The sequence below is a fragment of the Capricornis sumatraensis genome, chromosome 4 (genome assembly GCF_032405125.1).
Source record: "Capricornis sumatraensis isolate serow.1 chromosome 4, serow.2, whole genome shotgun sequence".
NCBI classification, from domain to species: domain Eukaryota; kingdom Metazoa; phylum Chordata; class Mammalia; order Artiodactyla; family Bovidae; genus Capricornis; species Capricornis sumatraensis.
In genome coordinates, this window is record NC_091072.1 from 160,524,534 (window position 1) to 160,544,963 (window position 20,430).

The 20,430-nt window shown below is 51.2% G+C and overlaps 1 protein-coding gene across 2 annotated transcripts in view; it reads left to right on the forward strand.

Moving 5' to 3' along the window:
- The first annotated feature begins 3,506 nt into the window (after window positions 1-3,506).
- The window catches only part of PPARA (peroxisome proliferator activated receptor alpha), a 66,670-nt gene continuing 49,746 nt past the window's right edge, over window positions 3,507-20,430 (forward strand). Inside the window, exons 1-2 of one of the 2 annotated variants that reach the window (XM_068970205.1) lie at window positions 3,507-3,573; window positions 4,061-4,205. The gene's annotated coding sequence lies outside the window, so the exon portion shown is untranslated. Of the gene's footprint in view, window positions 3,574-3,907; window positions 3,963-4,060; window positions 4,206-20,430 lie in introns of those variants that run through there. The other variant, XM_068970204.1, reaches the window with a different exon arrangement.

The window sequence follows — 20,430 nt, forward strand, 5'->3', positions numbered from 1 at the left end:
GAGGTCCAGTCTGGACCACAGGGCGCCTCCGAACCGGCCAACAGTGAACTCGCCCTTTCTCAGCCCGTGTCCCTTGCCCCTGCTGACTTCCACCATCTCACCAGAGGTCACGAGTCCAGGAGTTCAGAGGCCACTGTCCTGGTTGATAACACCCCAGAAGCACAAACTCCGTCTCACTGGGGGGCTTTGCACATCAGCAAAGGGCAAGCAAGTGACCCACAGAGGCTGGGACAATTCCCGGAAAAGGGCTTAGCTCGACTGCACAGCAAAGAGATAGACTTCTGTCTGGGGCCTGGACCCAACCCATGGTAGACGCCTCACCCCTGCAGGGGTCAGGGCCAGTTTCTGAACACAGGTGGTGACCTCACCTGCTTACATATCCAGGGTCTAACGTGCCACCTAGTATCTGGTGATGGGAGCCTCTGCCAGCTACTCCCTTCCTGTCCTCTGAACGTCCCCAGCTTCCTGATTTCTCCCCTGAGGCCATGGGAAACCCTTGTCTGCCCTTGTGGGATTAGGTCCATTCAGGTGTGGGCACCACAGACAGGCTTCCTATCCTGGGCTCTGCAACTGGTCAGTATGACCTGGTGGGGGATGTGTGTGTGCCTCAGTCCCCCTATTGTAAAGTGGGCACAAGAATAATTATTTCTCCAAACGTCTCCAAGATTAGAAAATGTGAAACAGGATCTGAAAGAGCATGAGCACCAATTAAATGGAAGCAATGAACGAAGACACACACAACCCCCACTGCTCCTGGTATTCACCAAGGCTGCAAAAGGAGCTGAGGCAATGCTCAGAGGCGTATTTAGGAGCACTAAAGTGTCCCTCAAGCTGCAAGGTGCTGCTCTGTCCCAGTGTAGAAGGCTGTCTGTGTTGTTGTGTTGCTCAAGCTTTGTCATCAGCATAGAAGTTGGGGGGTGGAGGCGGGAGGGAGAGACTTCCAGGAGCTGGGGGCTGGGAGAGGGATGTCCTTTGTGACAGTATCTCCTATTTTGGCTGTGACGGGCTTTTCATGGCTAACAGAAGTCTGTTCAAGGTAAACAGGAACCTATGGTCCCCTGGGGGCTGCGTGTATGGAAACTCGCATGACTACTCCCATGAGAAAAGTCCTGAGCATCCTTCTACTTTTTCCTGAGGAAGGGGAGGCAAGGGACTGGCTGAGAGCATTTGTTCAAATGTGATAGCTTTGATTACATTACATGTGTGGAAAACAAGCTTTCTCTCCCTAAAATCTTGGAAGCCCCAAGAAGATCATTTCTGTACGTCTGTGGGTGTACATACGACTCTGTTGACCCCTAGGCAGCTTCCTTCGCCCTTATTCAAAACAGTTTTTACCAGGTCTCTCCAGCTGCCTGGTTTAACTGGGTCTACAGCAGACAATCACGGGTGTGTCTGGGGAGAGAAGCAGACACCCTGCCATTCCAACTCTTCGGTTCTTGATCTGTGGTGTGTCAGGTGACATCTCCGAGCTTGGATGCCCTCATAAGGACAGGAGCCCAGTTATGGGCCCTCTAGCTCCGTACATAAACAATACTGTTGCCTGCTCAGCCTGTGAGATATCCAGGATGTAATGTACACGGATCACTTGGTAAACTCTGAAACGTAATACAAAAACTGCCCATCGCTATATAGCATGCGCAATAAAAGCTGGGCTTGTCCAGTGTGTATTAGTGCGAAGGTATTGAGGGTGTCTGCTGGGTGGGGCAGAGGTCGCCACAGGTATGCAGCCAATCAACAAGGGTGAGCCTAAGACATCCGTATAAGGGGCCACGTCCGCCGGGTCTCCAGCGTCTGTGTGTCATGCGGGAATTTGCTTGGAGCTGTTTCCCGCCCCAGTAGGTCCTTCTGGGCGCTCGCCGCCACAAATAGAACAGTGGACGGAGTCGCGGGAGGGCAAGGAGCAGGGCCGACATAGCATACATTTCGTTCCCAAAGGAGGGGCGTCCCGATGCGCTGGCACCTGGGGCTTTGTGCCTTCGGGCGCGGGGAGCTCGGGCGTCACCGCGCAAACAAAGCCGCTTTGCAGCTCTTGCTGCTCGCCATTGGCTCCCGGGCCGCGACCTCCCCTCCTGCGCTGGCAGAAGCTCAGCTCCTCGGCTAAGCACAGAGTCAGCCCCTCTCCCCCCATTCACTGGGGGAAGGTAGGCTCATCGGACAGGCGGGGGCCGGGGCCGGGGCCGGGGGCGGTGAGGGGCGGCTGGTCAGAGTCGATAGCGCCTCCGGGCACCTGGGCCCGGTGCCCTTCGCTCGTCTTCGTCCCCCCCCCGCCGCCCCCGGCAACTCCGCCACCTGTTGACGCGCCCTCCCAGCCAGCGTTCCCGTTCCCCCGCCTCTGCAATCCGGGGTCCCCGGGACAAGGTCTTTTCCCGCCTGTCCTTGGCCCTGCGCTCTCCCCAGACTCGAGGGCACCCCGCGCCTCGGTCCCGGGTCTAGACCAAGCTCCTCGAGCGGTCCGGGCAGAGCTGGGCTCCCGGAGGGAAGGCGGGGCCTCGCCAGCGTGGCCCGGGCCGCGGGCGGGAACCCCCACCCGGCCGGCAGTCTCGCGCCGCCCCTCCTAGACTTCGGCCCTCCCCCAGTGAGCGGGGCCGGACGCGCGCCCAGGTCCAGCCACACGCGGCGTGCTCTCACGCGCGCTGCGCCCACGCGGGTGACCTTGAACCTCCGCGCACCCCCGCCCCAGCCTCAGTTTCCCTCCTAACGCTGCTGCCGCGGGACAGGAGGTGGGCGCCCCCCCAGCCGAGAGCGGTCCCACCCCCGCCCCCGCGGGCAGCCAATCGGGCCCCGCCGTCCGGGGGCTGTGTCCCCGCGCGGGGTGGGGCCGGGGGCGGGGCTTCCTGGAGGGGCCCCCTGCGCGAGCAGCCCTTCCTGGGGCGGGGGGCAGAGGGGCGGCGCGTGCCGCGGGGGCGCGGCTGGCACGGAGTCGGGAGGCGGCGCCGGGCAGGGGCAGGGGACGCGACGGCCCCACGGTGGGGGCAGCGGGCGGCAGGGGCGGAGGCGGCCGCTAGCGCCCTGCCCGGCGCCGCCTCCCTCGGCGTGCTCGCCCGGCGGACCGGCAGGCGGCGGACCGCGCGGCCCCAGGTGCCAGGCGGCGGGCGGGCGGGCGCGCTCGGGGGTCCGGGGGCCGGGCTCCCCCCCGAGAGCGGCGGCGGACGGGGAGGGGCCGGGTGGCGCATGCGCGGGGCCCCGGGCCGCGGGGTGAGGGCGCTCGCTGCTGGCTAGTACTGGGGATCCCGGGGCCCAGGGGGCCTCCCCTTGGTCGGCCTCCCTCCGAGCGCCCGGGGCCTGCCTGGAGCCCCGGCGTCCGCAGCTGTCGGTTGGGACTGGGGCCTGGGCAGGGGTCGAGGTCCGGTACCTCAGAGACACTAGGTGCTCAGGTTGTCCCCCACTCCGGAGAGAAGGCCCGCCAGGCGGGGGCATCAGCTCGCCCTTCTTTCTGCATGGTCGAGTTTGGTTGTCCCCGACTGGGGGCGTTTCCGAGACCTCCGAGGATCCCCTAGGCCAGGTGGCCCGAGGTCCGGCAGACTGACCCTCGTGCACCGGGCGGCTGAGCTCGGATGGGAGAGACAAGCGCGGGTTAGTTCAGCTTTGAGGAACTGCCCCCACTTTGCGCCTAAGCGCCATCGGGAGACCCGGACGGGCCGAGCCCAGGGCAGCCTCCGCGGGACTCCCCGGGTTCCCGGCTGCGCGCGGCCGTCCTGGCGGAAGTCCGGAGGGCTGGTTCTGCCCCTACGCGCTCCGCAGTCTAACCGGGGACAACGGCACACTCGTGCTCTCCTGCCTTTTGAAGTTTAAAGGCTGGTGGCTGCTTCGCAAACGTCAAGATTCTAAAAGTCCGGGCTTGGATACTGCCTTGGATTTCGCCGAGCGCCCTGGGCCGTTCGCGGCCGCCGGCCCACCCCTAGTCCCTGCCGCCCCTCCCCAAACTCCGGAGTCCCCTCCTCCCCCAGGCTGCTTGGGAAGGGGTGCGTGGGGCGGGGAGGAGGGCTGGGCTTTCCTGGGACGACCCTGCCACACCGTAGCGGTTGAAGACGCAGGGTCACGGTGACTTTCCTCTTTCAAGGTGGTGGAGAGTTGGGGAGAACCAGAGCACAGATCGTTTCCTCCTTTACCTTCTTGCCGCCAAGGCCGGAGGAGGAGCGCCCTGCCTCCTCTGGGAAGTAAGTCTGTGGCCGGAGCAGCCCGGAACGAAGACGTTGTCATCACAGGTAAATAGAAGGTTTGATTTACTCATTTTTTTCCAGACTGAAATATTGAAGTCTTTACTTCCATTGCTCTACAGACTAGCAATTTGAGGGTTAATTACTACCTTGCCGATGCCATAGTTAGGTCTATTTTCATTTCTTTGAAAGTAAGATAAATATGGGTAAGTTCTTTTAAGTTCTAAAAACTTGATCGTGTCAGTGTTCTTTAGGAACTTCCTTTCTTTATGGCAGGCTGGTTCCACGTAATTTAAAACTAGATAATATGACTGTGAGAAATGTTTTCACTTAACAGACACTTGAGTTACAGACGCTGACAAGTCAGGAGTCGTGCCACCTCTTAGCTGCTTTAATTCCAATTTGAATATCAAGCAGATGCTTGCCAAGCTGGTAGGCCAGGTCTAGAAGTGCCATCAGCCAGGACGGTGATAATGCTGGAGGAGATGGTTCAGGTTGAGTGGTTCACTGGTTACTGAGGGACCAGGCAGGGAGCTTGACAAACTTCTACATAACTTGGAAATAACAGCAAATTAATTGACCACAGAAAGCAACGTTTTCCCTCTTCTCACATCTTGGACGTGTGAAAGTTATTTCATAGTCATAAAGTAATTGTTGTTACTAGCTCATGTTTATCCAACTTGTACCCAGATTTTTAAACATAGTGTGTGTATGTGGGAGAGAACATGAGAGAGGGAAGAAAAAAAAATGTGTTTCTTCTGTAGAAACTATTTTATAAGCTGCTTCATTAAGCATTGGGTTATGGAAAATCTTTTCATGTGAATAAATGTGTTTGTGTCTATATCATATATTTCATCATGCTTAGAATAATTATTAAGCTGATTCTTTAATAGATGTACATTTTAAAATTCATATATTCTATAAATGTTTACTGAGTTTTTAGCTGCCCTGGGATATTGTGTTTAGTATTGGGGAAGGCAGCTGTGAATCTACTCATAAGCTGATTTTTATACCAGAATATAAAAAAGGAGCTGAAAGAAGGTGAAACTGGGGTGCAGAAAGGGAATCTATTTTTGCCATATACCTTGTGGTTATGATTATATATGATATAATAAATCAAATCATATGTTATATGATATGTTATAAATGATTGTTAACCAGTGCTTTTTTTTTTGACGTGTTGTCTGTGAGCATCTGTTTTTATAAGGATTAAGTAATCATCTTTAAAAACTTCTATTAAAACATTTCTTTGCTTACTGTAAACATATTTTAAACATGCCACATTTCTCTATTTCCTCTTTTAGTCTTGTGTGAATGAATATATCCTTAACGGCAGAATGTCTTAACTTCCAAGGGACCGGCGTTGGGGGTGAATGTCTGTACTAATTTTGTTCCATTGCAGTTAGAGGATGTGGCTTTTTGGGAATTTGAGGGCCTCTGTTTTTGTTTCTGGTTTTCGTGGCTTGGTATAGACTTCATAGACACTTCAAGTAACGCCAGTTTCTGTTTGTAGGATAGACATGTGCTGTCTGTCTCTTCTGCCTTAGCAGTTTCATAGAACAGGCCAGCTCGCTTCTAAGGCCATGTGGTTGGGGAAAATTAGGCAAAGAATTTTAATTTCCGACTTGGTGTGAAGATAGTGTTAAGGTTAAGAACCAAACAGGGGAAGCCCTTGATGTCCCGGTGGGCCAGATTTGACAGAACTTGTTTTTTCTTCCCCGTGTTTCTGCCACTCACATGCAGTGACCTGTCCGGTGGGGAAGAGACCTCACCCAGTTTGGTTGGCTTGCTGCTTGGAGCGGTGTTCATTCTTTGCTTCTGGAACATTTAACTGGCATCTTCTCGTCGCAGTATCGGGGAGGGGTTTATGCACCTCAAAAGATGGAGCGTTTACTCCTTATGAGGTCTGACCTCGTATATAGTTATTTTGGTAGCTGAGCCATGTTTGTTTTGCGGTCGCATCAGAGAAGCAGTCTGACAGAGCGGAGGAGGTGTTAGGTCATCACAAGGTTTGATTTTTGTCCCTTCAGGGCCACCCGCTGGGCCAGGGAACCTCTGCCCCCCTCTCTAGATGCTGATTTTTCATCACAAAATGGCTTTCCGCTCCGCTCCACCTCTTTGAAGGGTTAGGAGGCTCAAACTTGGTGGCAGAGAGATGCGGGTAAAGATTCTCGGGGGCATGTAAGAAGCCGGTCTTGCCCAGTTGGGGTCTGAGGGAGCACGCCTGTGCCGCCTGCCCGGATCTGGTGCCTGTGTTATTTTGGCTCTGACCGTTGGATGATTTTTCAGAGGCTTTTGGAAAGAAGCACATCCCCCACCCTGCATATACACTTTTATTAAAACAATTTTTCCTTTACTTTTCTTATTCTTTTTAAAATGTTTGTCTGTTTATGTATTCATCCCTCGCTGAGCTGGGTCTTAGTTGCTGTGAAGGTTTTTCTCTAGCTGCAGAGCGCGGGGGCTTCTCCTTCTGGGGGCTTTGGCGAAGCACACTCTTAAGTGCATTGGCTTCAGCAGTTACGGCATGTGGGCTCAGTAGTTGCCCAACCAGGGGTCAAACCTGGGCCCCCTGCACTGGGGGCATGGAGTCTTAACTGGGTCACCAGGGACGTCCACATGCTCAGGTTTTGATGGTGATGTATTCTGCATTTGTCTTTCCTCTGGTATCCCCAGACCCTGAAAACAGTTGGTCCTCATCCTTGGAGGGTCTCCGGAAATGCAGGCTGAATGACGTCTTCTTCCACTGAGTCTAACTCGATGAGCCAGACAGTGTGTCAGGCAGTTTTGCCCAGCTCGCCCTGTATCCTGAGTAGGACCTGGATATCCACAGATTCTGTATCCCCAGATTCAACCAACCATGGATGGAAAATATTCGAGGGGAAAAAATTCCAGAAAGTTCCAAAAACCAAGACTTGAATTTGCCACCTGCCAATAGCTATACATTGTATCTGCAACTATTTACATTGCATGCAGGTGGTATTAGGTATTGCACGTAATCTCCAGGTGGTTTAAAGTCTATGAAGGATGTGTGTAGCTTGTATGCAAATGCTAAACCGTTTAAGGGACCTGAGCATGGTGGGCAGGTTTTGGTGCCCCCGAGGGGCCTGGGACCATCCTTGAGGATGCGACGGGCGACTGTGCCTGGGCCCTGAACCACTAAAACATGAACAGAATTGAATTCAGCGAGTATTTGCCGATTTCTTTTACAGTGCTCAGATGTGGGTGGGAACTAGTCGGGGGGACTTAGAAGTCCAGCAGGGGCCTAGCCACCCCTGCTGGAGGACTTCCCCTTGGCATTTTGCAGCTCCCCTCACACCCAGATGGCCAGAACCCCCCCTTCCGTCTGCACTGGACGGGCGTGCGGGACACGTGGCTCCCACGCATAGGTGTGTAAAGGTGGCAGCCGCTGTTCAGATTACTCTGTTTATAATTATCACTAGATCTGGGGTATGTGTGCTAAGTTGCTTCAGTCGTGTCTGGCTCTTTGCGACTCTGTGGGCTGCAGCTCTCCAGGCTCATCTGTCTTTGGGATTCTCCAGGCAAGAATACTGGAGTGGGGTGCCATTTCCTCCTCCAGGGGATCCTCCCGACCCAGGGATTGAACCCCTGTCTCTTGCATCCCCTGCATTGGCAGAAGGGCTCTTTACCACTAATGCTACCTGGGAAGCCCAGCTTTGGGGTATATTAAGCATGAAATAGAGTTTCTACAAGGTGGCCTAAGCAGATGATTAAATAAATTGCTCTTTCTGCAAGATCATGCGTTCTAATTCTAAACAATTGACTCAGAAGGAAAGAGTTGTGTTCTAAATCTTTGTGAGTTGGAACGTGTGCTGTTATTTAACAGGGCAAGGGTCCTGTTGGCTCTCCAACTGTGAAGATAAGATACACAGGAGAAATTAGAGAAAGCGTTGCAGAGGTTTGTCTTCTGTATTCAGATGCCACACTCATTGCTTGGCTTTTAATTTTTTAAAAATTTTTGTTGCAGCAGAGTTCATTTACAGTGTTGTGTTAATTTCTGCTGTACAGCAGAGCGACTCAGTTATATATACATATATATGTTCTTTTTTGTATTCTTTTCCATCATAGTTTATCACAGGAGATTGAATATAGTTCCCATCTGACTGCTTTTACTTTGCTTTATTTAAAGAGATTATTTGTGGAGCTTCCCAGGTGGCACAGTGGTTAAGGATCCACCTGCCAGTGCAGGAGACACAAGAGATGGGGGTTTGATCCCTAGATGGAGATCTCTTGGAGGAGGCAATGGCAACCCACTCCAGTATTCTTGCCTGGAAAATTCCATGGGCAGTGGAGGCTGGGAGTGTGTAGTCCATGGGGCCACAAGGAGGAATTTGGAAAGCAAAGGCAGAATGAATTGCCTCAAAGGTTATGAAGCTTCACAGGAAAGGTTGGAGATATTAATACAGTTAAGTAAACAGTATACCGTAGTTCCTTACCCCCTCCCCCAATTTTTAAGAGCAAGTGGGGCACCAAGTTCCCTGAGGCCATTTGCAACTGCATACATCTGTGGTTATGTGATAACCACACCGAGGTGACAAGTTGCCAAGTTCTAGTAAAACAGACCAAGTCATCTAGAGGTTGGCACGTGGCCATGTCTCTTTCGGAAATGTTCTAAGAAATTGTTAGCCTGACATGTATTTAAGGGCATGTTTACAGCGCAGCAATGTGGCTAGTAAAACAGAGGACTCAAGTGACAATCAGATCTTGATGATCTGAAATCAGGTTTTCTTCTATTACCTGTATGTTAATGGGATTTTTTTTAACCAAAAAAATTTTTCAGAAGCATTTTCAGGCAGTGTTCCTCCTTGGAGAAGTTGACATTAGGCTGCCAGCACGAAGAACGTATGTCCCCTCTGTCAAGGACTGTGAATCAATTTGATAAATTCTAATTGGTAATCTCATTTTGGCTCATTTTACGGGTCAGTTTGATAAGTGGGTTATTGTCTTATTTTATTCTCTATCCACTCACTTTATTTCCGATTTTCTATCTGTGTATTGGGGACGGGATTAACAGGAGTGGCTTACAAAAGGAAAATGGTTCCGAGCAATTTGAAATTTGGTTTAAATAGAAGCATCTCTTGCTGTACCGAAGTTATTTATAGTCCAAACAAAAAGGCAGTATTGGATGTGTTAACAATATCCTTGGACTTTAGGACTTTTGGGGGTATATCTTGCTTGAATATTATCATCACCTGTTCTTCTCCACCTTGAAACCTGTTGCAGAATCTATCCCCACCTCTAGGCAAAGGGACTCCAGCCCCATCCCAGCAAGGTCCCCCTGACTGTTCACAGCAGTCGGTCCAGAGCACACGCAGGTTCAGGAAAGAGCCTCTTTCTTTCTCCCTGTTTTCCTTCAAATTCTCACTTCTCAAGAGCTGTTTCCAGGAAGAAAGGCATTCCAGTGCGGCGCTTCTCAAGCCATGAGAGTAAAGCTCATCCGCCACCTTCAGGCAGGGGTCCCAACAGAGAGGAGCGGTTGAAAAAAACTCACAAAGTTCAACTGTGCAAAAAGCCATGGCAGGAACTTGTGGGGGGAGACACTTGACCACGAAGGCTTCAAAAAAGAAGAGGCGTGCGGAGAAGGGCATCAGAGTGTCCACCCGCAGACGTTGCTTGAGAAAAACAGCCCAAACAGGGTTCCAAGAATGTGTTGGACAAGCGACGCCAGAAGGTCGAGGGGGTAGAAATACTGATGTCTGAGCCAGAGACGGAAGGTTCTGGACCTGGAGAAGGAGGAAAGGGCAGGGTGCCCGCATCCCTGGGGAGGGGAGAGGGAGGGCGGGTCTAGATGCTGGCTCTCCAGTGGTGGGGGGCTCTGCCAGCATCCACCCAAGCAGCCTGGAAACAGCGCAGGGGCAGGAAGACCCCTCCAGGGCTGGTGTGTTGGATGGAAAGAGGAAGGCCCCCATCCTGGCCGACAGTGACAGTGGCCGGTGGCGAGAGGAAGGGCTCCGGGAAGAGCGGGACTAAGTCTTTCCAAGTCTAGCTTTGTGTGTGGATGTCAGTATCTAGCAGAACACAGCACTGTCAGTCCATATTTCAGGAAAACAAATCTTTTAAACAAGCCTACTTAGCAGGTTATCAATATTAAAAAAAATAGGGTATGTTCTTTCACTCTGGAAACCAAAAATTATCGACTTTTTTCCTATTTCTCTTTACTTAGAGGAAGGCAGCAAAGTTAGCTTTCAGTGTCTAGGTCAGAAGTCTAAGTGAAAGTGAATATTTAACCACATTCAAGGACGGCTGATGATCTTTGGTACTAAGGGAGGCACAGGACTTAAGAGAAAGAAAACTCTAGAAGGGAAAAAAAAAGTAGCCAGGAAAACAGATAAACCCATGACTGGTTCACGGACTGGTGAAAGGGCACAAACCGAAGAAGGGCTCAGCAACTCTGTGTGGAACGGATGAGTCCAAACGTGGGCTTTCATAGCAGGAGAGGGCGTTTTCTAGAAGATGTTTCAGAAAGCCCCATGGCCACTTGCGATGTCAGATCTGGTGTGGCCTCTTTGAGAACGAGACCTCTGAGAGACAAAAACTAGTAAATAAAATTTAGAAAAGGGACCGCTCTAAGAGATGAGAAGATGGTATTCCAGCCGAAGAAGGTATCAGCACCTCCATCCAGCTGACGTCTTCATCTTTGTATTGTGTGTGTGTGTGTGTGTGTGTGTGCGCCCAGTCATGTCCCGCTCTTTTCAGACCCCAGGCCACACTCTTTGTAGCCCGCCAGACTCCGCTGTCCATGGGATTTCCCAGCCAAGAATACTGGAGCGGGTTGCTGTGCCCTCCGCCAGGGGATCTTCCCGACCCAGGGATTGGACCCACAGCTCCTGCACTGGCAGGCGGGTTCTTTAGCGCTCAGCCACCTGGGAAGCCCTCATCTTCGTAGACATGAAGTTAGACTGAACTACGGCAGCGGAGGCTCAGCAGAGCGGCACTTTGCCATCGCTGTTGTGACGGGGCCCCCACGCTCCCCAGCCTGCCTCCCTGAGACTCAGACTCAGAGTGTCGGTTCTGAGCCCCCCATGTTTCCCCTCCCTGACCCTGGTCTTCCTCTAGTCCAGTAAGCGGCCTCCCCCTGCGGCCCTGGAGGCGGAGCAGCACCAAGAGCCGGCATCGCCCATCCCCCCGTTCCCCTAGTCTACAGGTGGGGGATGCTAGTGCTCCGAGTGCAAGCCTCTCGCCTGGCGCGGAGGAAGAATGGCTTTTATTTTCATTATCATTACTTTCGGCCACTCCTTGAAGCTTGTGGGGTCCAAGATTGTAGTTCCCTGTCCAGGGATCAAACCTGGACCCCCTGCAGTGAAAGTGGAGTCCTAACCCCTGGGCCACCAGGGAATTCCCAAGAAGGCTTTCCAAAAGATTTTACTTTATTCAAGAATTTGTTGTTGTTCAGTCTCCAAAGTCACGTCCGACTCTCTGTGACCCCATGGACTGCAGCACGCCAGGCTTCCCCGTCCTTCACCGACTCCCAGAGTTCATTCACACCCAAGTCCACTGAGTCGGTGATGCCATCCAGCCCTCCCATCCTCTGCCTGCCTCTCCTCCTGCCCTCAGCCTTTCCCAGCATCAGGGCCTTTCCAGTGAGTCTGCTCTTCGCATTGGGCGTCCAGAGTATTGGAGCTTTAGCATCAGCCCTTCCAATGAATTCATTCAGGGTTAGCTATGACAGACCTAAGAAGCGTATTAAAAAGCAGAGACATCTCTTTTCCAACGAAGGTCCATACACTCAAAGCTATGAGTTTTCCAAGTGTAGTTATTTAGAGTGTTGTGTTAATTTCTGCTGTATAGGACGTAAGATTGTTACACACACATATACATGTGTATAGTCATTTTCCTGTTCTTTCCCATTATGGTTTATCACAGGGCATTGGGCTACACAACAGGACCCTGTTGTTGGGGCTTCATTGTTTCCTGGCTTGTTATTAACTCTCTAGCTGTGACATGGACTTACTCGTCCTTGTTTGTCGGCTCCGGTGGTGACTGGAGGGCAGGGCCTTGACGCCCAGAGGCCCACGTGCTTCCTCTGTGGCCAGCTCCTCGTCTGTGCCAGAGAAGCTCGCTCATCCTGCTGTTCACCCTTCCTTTTTCCCTACCCCTACCCCGGAGATCTCAGTGAAAATCACTCTTGGGGAAGCCTTCCAGGCCTGCCTGCCCGGGGCAGGTCTGTCTGGTGCAGCGTCAGGCGCGTTTGCCTGCGTGCTCGCCCGTCACGTGTTCATCGTGGCCTTTTGGTGCAAGCCGCCCTCCCCAGCTGAGTCGCAGACCCTCTGGGGCAGGAAACCACAGATGCCTCACACTCTAATCACCGGAATGTGCGCCAGCAGGGGCTGCAGGACAATCTGCGTGAGCTCCGGCTCGGCTGCCCCTCCGTTTGAGATTCCTTCCAGGCCTAATCAAATACCGTCTCCTTCCAGAAGCCTTCCTTGCTTCCTACCCGAGAGGCAGGAACTTTGCCGCTCAGACACTCTACTGCGGTTTGAATCTCTCTGGCTGGACATGTTCTACCTTCGGGTCTGCAGTACTTCAGTCGTTCATTCCTGAGCTCATTTGTTTATTCAACACACCTTTCCTGAGCCCCTGCTATGGGCCAGGCAGTGTTCCAAGCGCTGGGGGCAGCAGCGGAAAAGGGCAGGCCGTGTTCCCTGCCATCAGGAAGCGCTGCGTCCCATGGCAAGCGGGCCCCCTGGGCTCAGGATTCAGGCAGGTACCCAAGCAAGGCGGTGCTGTGTGGGGACAGCCAACCCAGGAGACCTGACGGGCGAGGCTGGACTTCTCCAAGCCTCCGGGGGGCCAGGGGGACAGCAACAATTTAATAGGGGTCTGCACACGCGCCTCGAGTAATATTTGTCTTTAACACGTCCTTTCTTCTGGAGCAGCAGCCCCCAGCCTTTCTGACGCAGGGCAAGTTTAGAAGACAGTTTCTGGGTTCGTGGAAGACAACTTTTCCACGGACCAGGGTGGGGCCGGGGGATGGTTTGGGGACGATTCGAGCACATTCCGTTTATTGTGTACTTCATTTCTGTTTTTATTACACTGTGATGTGTCGTGAGATAATTACAGAACTCACTGTAATGCAAAGTCCACGGGAGCCCTGGGCTTGTTCTCCTGCAGCTAGACGGCGGCGGGGTCGAGGGGGGCGTGGGAAGCAGCTGTAAATACAGATGAAGCCTTCACTTACTTGCCCACTGCTCGCCTCCTCCTGTGGGGCTCACTTCCTAACAAGCCACAGGGCGGCGCGTGGCCGTGGCCAGGGCTCGGGGACTCCTGAACTACAGGAGCTGAGTTGGGAGAAAGGAAACGAGTGAACGCGAGGGACCCGAGCCCTTGTTGCACCCGTCTCAGTTCTTCTGATGGTTACCTTCTTATTTCTCTTGGCATCATGTGTTCAGCTGAAATCCTTCTGCCCCGCTCAGGTCAGCCAGATTTAAACCTTAGAGGCATAGAGACTCCCACCCCACACCTAGTGACCTGTCTCCAGGAAGCACGGCACTTGACTTGCGGGGTCTGCTGCCTCTGTCGCCGAAGGCTAGGCATGAGGCATGGAGAACCCTACCGAGCAGTGATTCGGTCCTCATTGTGTGAGCGGGGTAGTTGCTTCCTGGAGGAGCCAGGCGTGAGGGATCGGGCGTGTCATCAGCCTGCCGTTGTTTGCTGCCACAGAAGCGAAGGAGGCGAACTGTTCCTTAGACACACGCATGCCCCTTTCCTAGGACCATAGATGGGTGAGGTCTGTGCCTCCTGGCTTCTTGCTCTGTGGCTGAGGTGGTGGGGAGAGAGGCTGTACCCTGCCCAGGAGGTCAGGAGCTCGGTCACGGCAGGTGGGAGCAGGGCTGGCCCCTGGAGATGCTGGAGAGCCTCCGTGGTTGCCCTGCTCCAAGGGCGGGATGTGTGTCGGGTCAGCTTCTAACACCAGACTCGCCTCTTTGTATTGCTGAGTCGCTCAGTTGTGTCCGACTCTTCGAGACCCCATGGACTGTAGCCTGCCAGGCTCCTCTGTCCATGGGATTTCCCAGGCAAGAACACTGGAGTGGGCTGCCATTTCCTCTTCCAGAGGATCTCCCTGACCCAGGGATTGAACCTCTGTCTCATGTGTCTTCTGAATTGGCAGGCAGATTCTTTACCACTGAGCCACCTGTCCCTAAAATCCAGACAGTGGAGGTGCGTTTCAGGTCTTTTTAAAGTCTAGTTTACTGAGGTATAATTTACATGCAATGAAATCCATCCTTTTTGGATGGACAGTTCGGTGCGTTCTGAACATCCTCCATGCCTGTTTTCTTCCTGGTTGTCAACCAGAGGTGCTCACATTCCTTGGCTCATGGCCCCGTGTGGTTTTCCAAACCTGCTGTGTGGGTGTAGTCCTTCTCATGCCCTGAACCTCTCCCACCTCCTCATTTCAGCCAGAGAAGGTTCTCTGCTTTTTACAGGCTCAAAAGTGGGAATGTGGACACTGCTGCTATTTAGCACTCTAGAGGGGCAGGCAGAGGAGCTTAGTAAAAGTGACTTATCCACATGCTTGCGGAAAATGGTTGAAAGTACCACACAGGAAGTGAGCCTAGCCCTTTCCCCCATCACATTAATAGAACTCTCTAAGATAGTTCACGACATTGAAAGTACAAAGGATAAAATGTTGGACGCAGATTCAAACTTAGAAAGGAGGATTTTTCTGGGCTCCGAAATCACTGCAGACTGTGACTGCAGCCATGAAATTCAAAGACACTTGCTCCTTGGAAGGAGAGCTGTGACAGACGTAGACAGTGCATTAAAATGAGACATCACTTTGCTGACAAAGGTCCGTCTAGTCAAAGCTGTGGTTTTTCCAGTAATCATGTATGGATGTGAGAGTTGGACCATAAAGAAGGCTGAGCACCGAAGAACTGATGCTTTCAAACTGTGGTGCTAGAGAAGACCCTTGAGAGTCCCTTGGACAGCAAGGAGATCAAACCAGTCCATCCTAAAGGAAATCAACCAACCTTCCTGAATATTCATTGTAAGGACTGGTACTGAAGCTGAGGCTCCAACACTTTGGAGCAACTAGAGAAAGCCCTCGCAGCAATGAAGACCCAGCACAACCAAAAATTAATTAATTTTTAAAAATAACCTGGACTTTTTTTTAAAAGTAATCAAACATCAACAAGCATGAAATGCTTCTGGATAAAATGCCTAAGATCTGAACAATGAAATCTACCAAACGTGGCTGAGAGGAATATCAACAAGCATGAAATGCTTCTGGATAAAATGCCTAAGATCTGAACAATGAAATCTACCAAACGTGGCTGAGAGGAATTTTGAAAAACCTGAATAAATGGCGAGTCACAGCATGCTCTCGCGTTATCAGGCTCAGTATCATTAAGACGGCAGTTCTTCCCAAATGATCTACAGATTCAGTGATCAAAGTCAGATCTCAGCATGCCTGTTTGCAGAAGCTGACAAACTGATTTCTAACATTATATGGAAACGCAGTGGACCTGGAGTGGCTAAAACAACGTTGGAAAACAAGAATGGAGAGGAAGCACTTGGACTATCTGGTCTCAAGAATGATAGAGCCACAGTCTCAAGACAATATAGTATCGATATGAAAACAGAAAAACAGAGGAACGGCACAGAACAGCAAGTTTAGAAACAGACCCAACTACGTGGCCAACTGATTGTGAACAGAGTGACGGACCGTTTCCATGGGAGAAGATGGGAGAAGACGCTTTTTTTCAACAATTCATGCTGGAACAATTGGCTAGCCACATGCAAGAGAACAAATCTCAGCCCCCATATCATGTCATATTAAAAAGGAAGCACTTGAAGTGGGCCATAGACCTAACCTAAAGAGTGAGAACTGCAGAAACTTCTAGAAGAAACAGAGCCCATCTTAGTGATTCAGGGTTGGTAAAGACTATAATGAAAAAAATACAAGGTATTGAAGAAATCTAATAAATTAGACTTCATCAAAATTATAAAATTTTGGGTTTCCCTTGCGGCTCAAACCAGTCCATCCTAAAGGAAATCAACCAACCTTCCTGAATATTCATTGGAAGGACTGGTACTGAAGCTGAGGTAAAGAGTCCACTTGCCAATCCAAGAGACACAGGTTCGATCCCTGGTCTGGGAAGATCCCACAGGCTGTGGAACAAGTAAGCCCGTGTGCCACAACTACTGAGGCTGTGCTCCACAACAAGAGAAGCCGCTGCAGTGAGAAACCCACCCACCATAATAAGAAGCATCCACAGCTTGCTACAACGAGAGAAAAAAAACGCAGCAATGGAGACCCACCACAGCCATAAATAAATGAATAAAATTTTTAAAAATATAATCTTTTTCTCATCAGAAGGCATTTAAGAAAGTAAAAGACAAGCCCCAGACTTGGAGAAAATATTTGCAAAACATGTGTCTGACAAAGAACTTGTATCTGTAAAGAACTCTCACAATTCAGTAAGAAGACAACAAGCAACCCAGTTAAGAATGAAAGCAAAAATGGGCAAAATATTTGAACAGATTCTTCAGCAAAAGGTATTAGATGGCAAGTAAGCACATGAAAAGGTGTTCAACATCATTAGTCATTAGGAAAATGTAAACTAATAGCAGCAGATATTGCTGTTAGTAGTGAAGTGTTAGTCCCTCAGTTGTGACCGACTCTTTGTGATCCCATGGACTGTAGCCCACCAGGCTCCTCTGTCCGTGGAATTCTCTGGACAAGATTACTGGAGTGAGTTGCCATTCTCTTTTCCAGAGGTTCTTCCCAACCCAGGGATCAAACCCGGGTCTCCTGCTTTGCAGGCAGATTCTTTACTGTCCAAGCCAGCAGGGAAGCCTGCTGTTAGTAGTAGAGAGATATTAAACCCCAGCCAGAATGGATACATTAAGAAGACTGGCCAAGTGTCAAGTCTGAGGACGTGGTCTGGCAGGAACTCATGCTGCTGATGGGACCGTAAACTGGTACCGCCTCTTTGTAAAACATTTTGGCAAGTGATATCACTGATGCTATTACCGAAAATATCATATACCTGAAGGACCCAAACTGAAGTCTACAGACTACATGATTCCAACTCTGTGACATTCTGGAAAAGGCAAAACTATGGAGACAGTTAGAAGATCAGTGGTTGCCCAGGGTTGGGTGGAGGAAAGGATGCGTCAGAGCACAGAGGCCGTTTAGGTCAGTGAAGCTACCCTGTGTGATACTGTAATAGGCGCTTGCTGTTGTTCAGTTGCTCAGTTGTATCCAACCCCTCCCCATGGACTACAGCACGCCAGGCTTCCCTGTCCTTCACTATCTCCCAGAGTTTGCTCAGACTTATGTCCACTGAGTCAGTGATTCCACCATCCCTCTCATCCTCTGTCGTCCCCTTCTCCTCCCACCCTCAATCTTTCCCAGCATCAGGGTCTTTTCAAATGAGTCAGTTCTTCACACCAGGTGGCCAAAATATTGGAGCTTCAGCCTCAGCATCAGCCCTTCCAATGAATATTCAGGGTTGATTTCCTTTAGGATTTGCTGGTTGGATCTCCTTGGAGTCCAAGGGACTCTCGTGTCTTTAGCACCACAGTTCAAAAGCATTAATGCTTCGACACTCAGCCTTCTTTATTGTCTCACATCCATACGTGACTACTGGAAAAACCATAGCTTATTTATATACTTATATATTTGTACCACAGAACGTACAACAGCAAGAGTGCACCCTGGTGTAAACTGTGGACTTTAATTAGCACACTGACATTGGCTCATCAGTGGTAATGACCCTACCAAGATGTTACTAATGGGAGAACACGGGAACTCTCTGTACTTTCTTCTAAGTTTTCCTGTAAACTTTGAACTACGTTAAATAGAACACACTGGTGGTTGCCAAGAAGGGAGGGGCTTGGGGGAGAGGTGGCGTGGAACATTGGGGTTAACAGATCTAAGCGTTTATATATCAGATAGATAAACAAGGAGGTCCTACTATACAGCACAGAGACCTATATTCAATGTTTTATGATAACCAGAATGGAAAAGAATGTTAAAAACAGGATGTATGTATATGCATAATGGAATCTTGTGCTGTGCAGCAGAAATGAAGTCAGCATTATAAATCAACTATACTTCAGTTCAAAGAATTGGAAAAAAGCTCTCTAATAAAATCCAATCTATTAAGAATTAAATTAGACTGCATATGTCATGTACCTAAGAATAAACCTATTAAGGAAACAGGTATACAAGACCTCTACTCAGATAATTGACCCCACTGCTGACATTAACATGGATGCGTGCTTAGTCGCTCAGTTGTGTCCGACTCTTTGGGACCCCAAGGACTGTAGCCCGCCAGGCTCCTCTGTCCATGGGACTCTCCAGGCAAGAACACTGGAGCGGGTTGCCATTTCCCTCTCCAGGGGATCTTCCCGACCCAGGCATCGAACCCGAGTGTTGACACTAAATGTAGCCCAAATAAACAGATGGCTGTACAGTGTTTTGGGAAGGGGTCAGTTCTCTCTGGAAAGGCCTCATGTACCAAAATCAGGGCTGATTTCCTTTAGTGACCTCTAAGTTCACCACCAAGTTCACGTGGGCGTCTCGACTGCGCTCAGCTGAATGGTGTGGACGCTGGAAACTGGTTACAGACCGTAATTGGCCCTGACGCCCCCCATGCACTGTTCCCCAGAACGTCTTCGAATGTGCTTCAGGAACTTTGCCATCTTTTTTTCCCCTTAAATGGATCGCTCTGTTCTCTTACCTTTCTTGTCACTTGAAGTTGCATAAACCCCTGTTTCTTCAGAAAAGCACCTGCTCCATGCCCGGCCTCAGCCCTTTGACCCTTGGTTGTGTTCCCCACATAAACTCCTTTCGCTGGCTCACTGCTTGAAATGATATGAGGCGTTTTTGTAAGAAAGGGATCAATGTCCAGAGTGTAGCACTGATCAGGTTGAACCAGTCTGTATTCATTGAACACCTGCCTTTTGGGCTGCGAACGCTGCCTTAAGGAGTCCCAGACCAGCTGGGCATTCAGACATCAGTCAGTTCAGTCGCTCAGTCACGGCTGACTCTTTTCGACCCCATGGCCTGCAGCATGCCAGGACTCCTTGCCCATCACCAACTCTCAGGGCTTACTCAAACTCATATCCATCGAGTCAGTGATGCCATCCAACCATCTCATCCTCTGTCATCCCCTTCTCCTGCCTTCAGTCTTTCCCAGCATCAGGGTCTTTTCCAATGAGTCAGTTCTGCACATCAGGTGGCCAAACTACAGACATCAATCTATTTCAATCAATTCCTGTGATGTGAAGGTTGGGGTCCTTCCATCTGGATGAAACTCCTCCAGGAAAGTTTCAGGGAGGAATTGTATTTGAGCTTGACATGTATGGGAATGGGAGGCATTCCAGGCAGAGGAATAGGGTAAAGTATAGAGGCTAGAAATTAGGAGGTGGGTCTGGCAAGACCCTGAATAGTTTATTTTGGAACACAGGGTTGCAAAGGGGAATGAAGAGACATTGGATCAGTTCAGGGTAAAACTTCTGCAAATGTTTATTAAGCTCCTTCTCTGTGCTAGGCATCATTCTTAAGCATTGGTTGGTGGATACATAAAGGAGCAAAATTCCACAAATCTCTTTTCTTGGAGAGCTGGCTCTCTGGTGGGGAGAGATGTACAATCAGCCCAGTGGACACATCCGAGCTTGGCTTGGTGTGTTCAGAGATGCTGTGCGTGGGCAGGTGGGCGGGCGTGCATGCAGGGAAGGGCCAGGGCACTGAAGGGACGGCCAAGTGGCCTCGCCAAGAAAATGATGTCTGAGAAAGGACTGGAAGGTGAGAGGCTCCACAGATTGCAGGGGTGGGTAGTGTCCTGGGGCCAAGGGCAGCCAGGGCCAGGCTCGCCAGAGGAGCACGCGGAGGGGGGACACGTGGCACCGGCAGGGAGGTGGCAGCAGGTCCCCTGGAGGGCCCTGGGGCTGCTGCGAGGCCTCTGGCTGTGTGCTCTGTGAACACAGCGCCCCCGGGGCAGGGCCTGAGTCAGGGGCTGCCACACACCGCTCTTCAGCTGGTCCAGGGTCCCTCTGGCTGTCGTCTGAGGCTGGGGACAGAAGCAACAGGCCAGCCGTGAGGCTCTTGGGGCTCACTGAGGGCCCGGCAGAGAGCAGCTCGGGCTGCTGGGCGGTGTGGACGCGGTCCCGCGTGGGGCAGAGATGCTGACGGTTGAGCGGCCATGTGGCCCTGGGTGATGCTTTCCCTGGGTCTGCTCGTGCTCAGATGCTCAGTTGTGTCCGACTCTTTGCAGCCCCACGAACTGTAGCCCAGAGGCTCCTC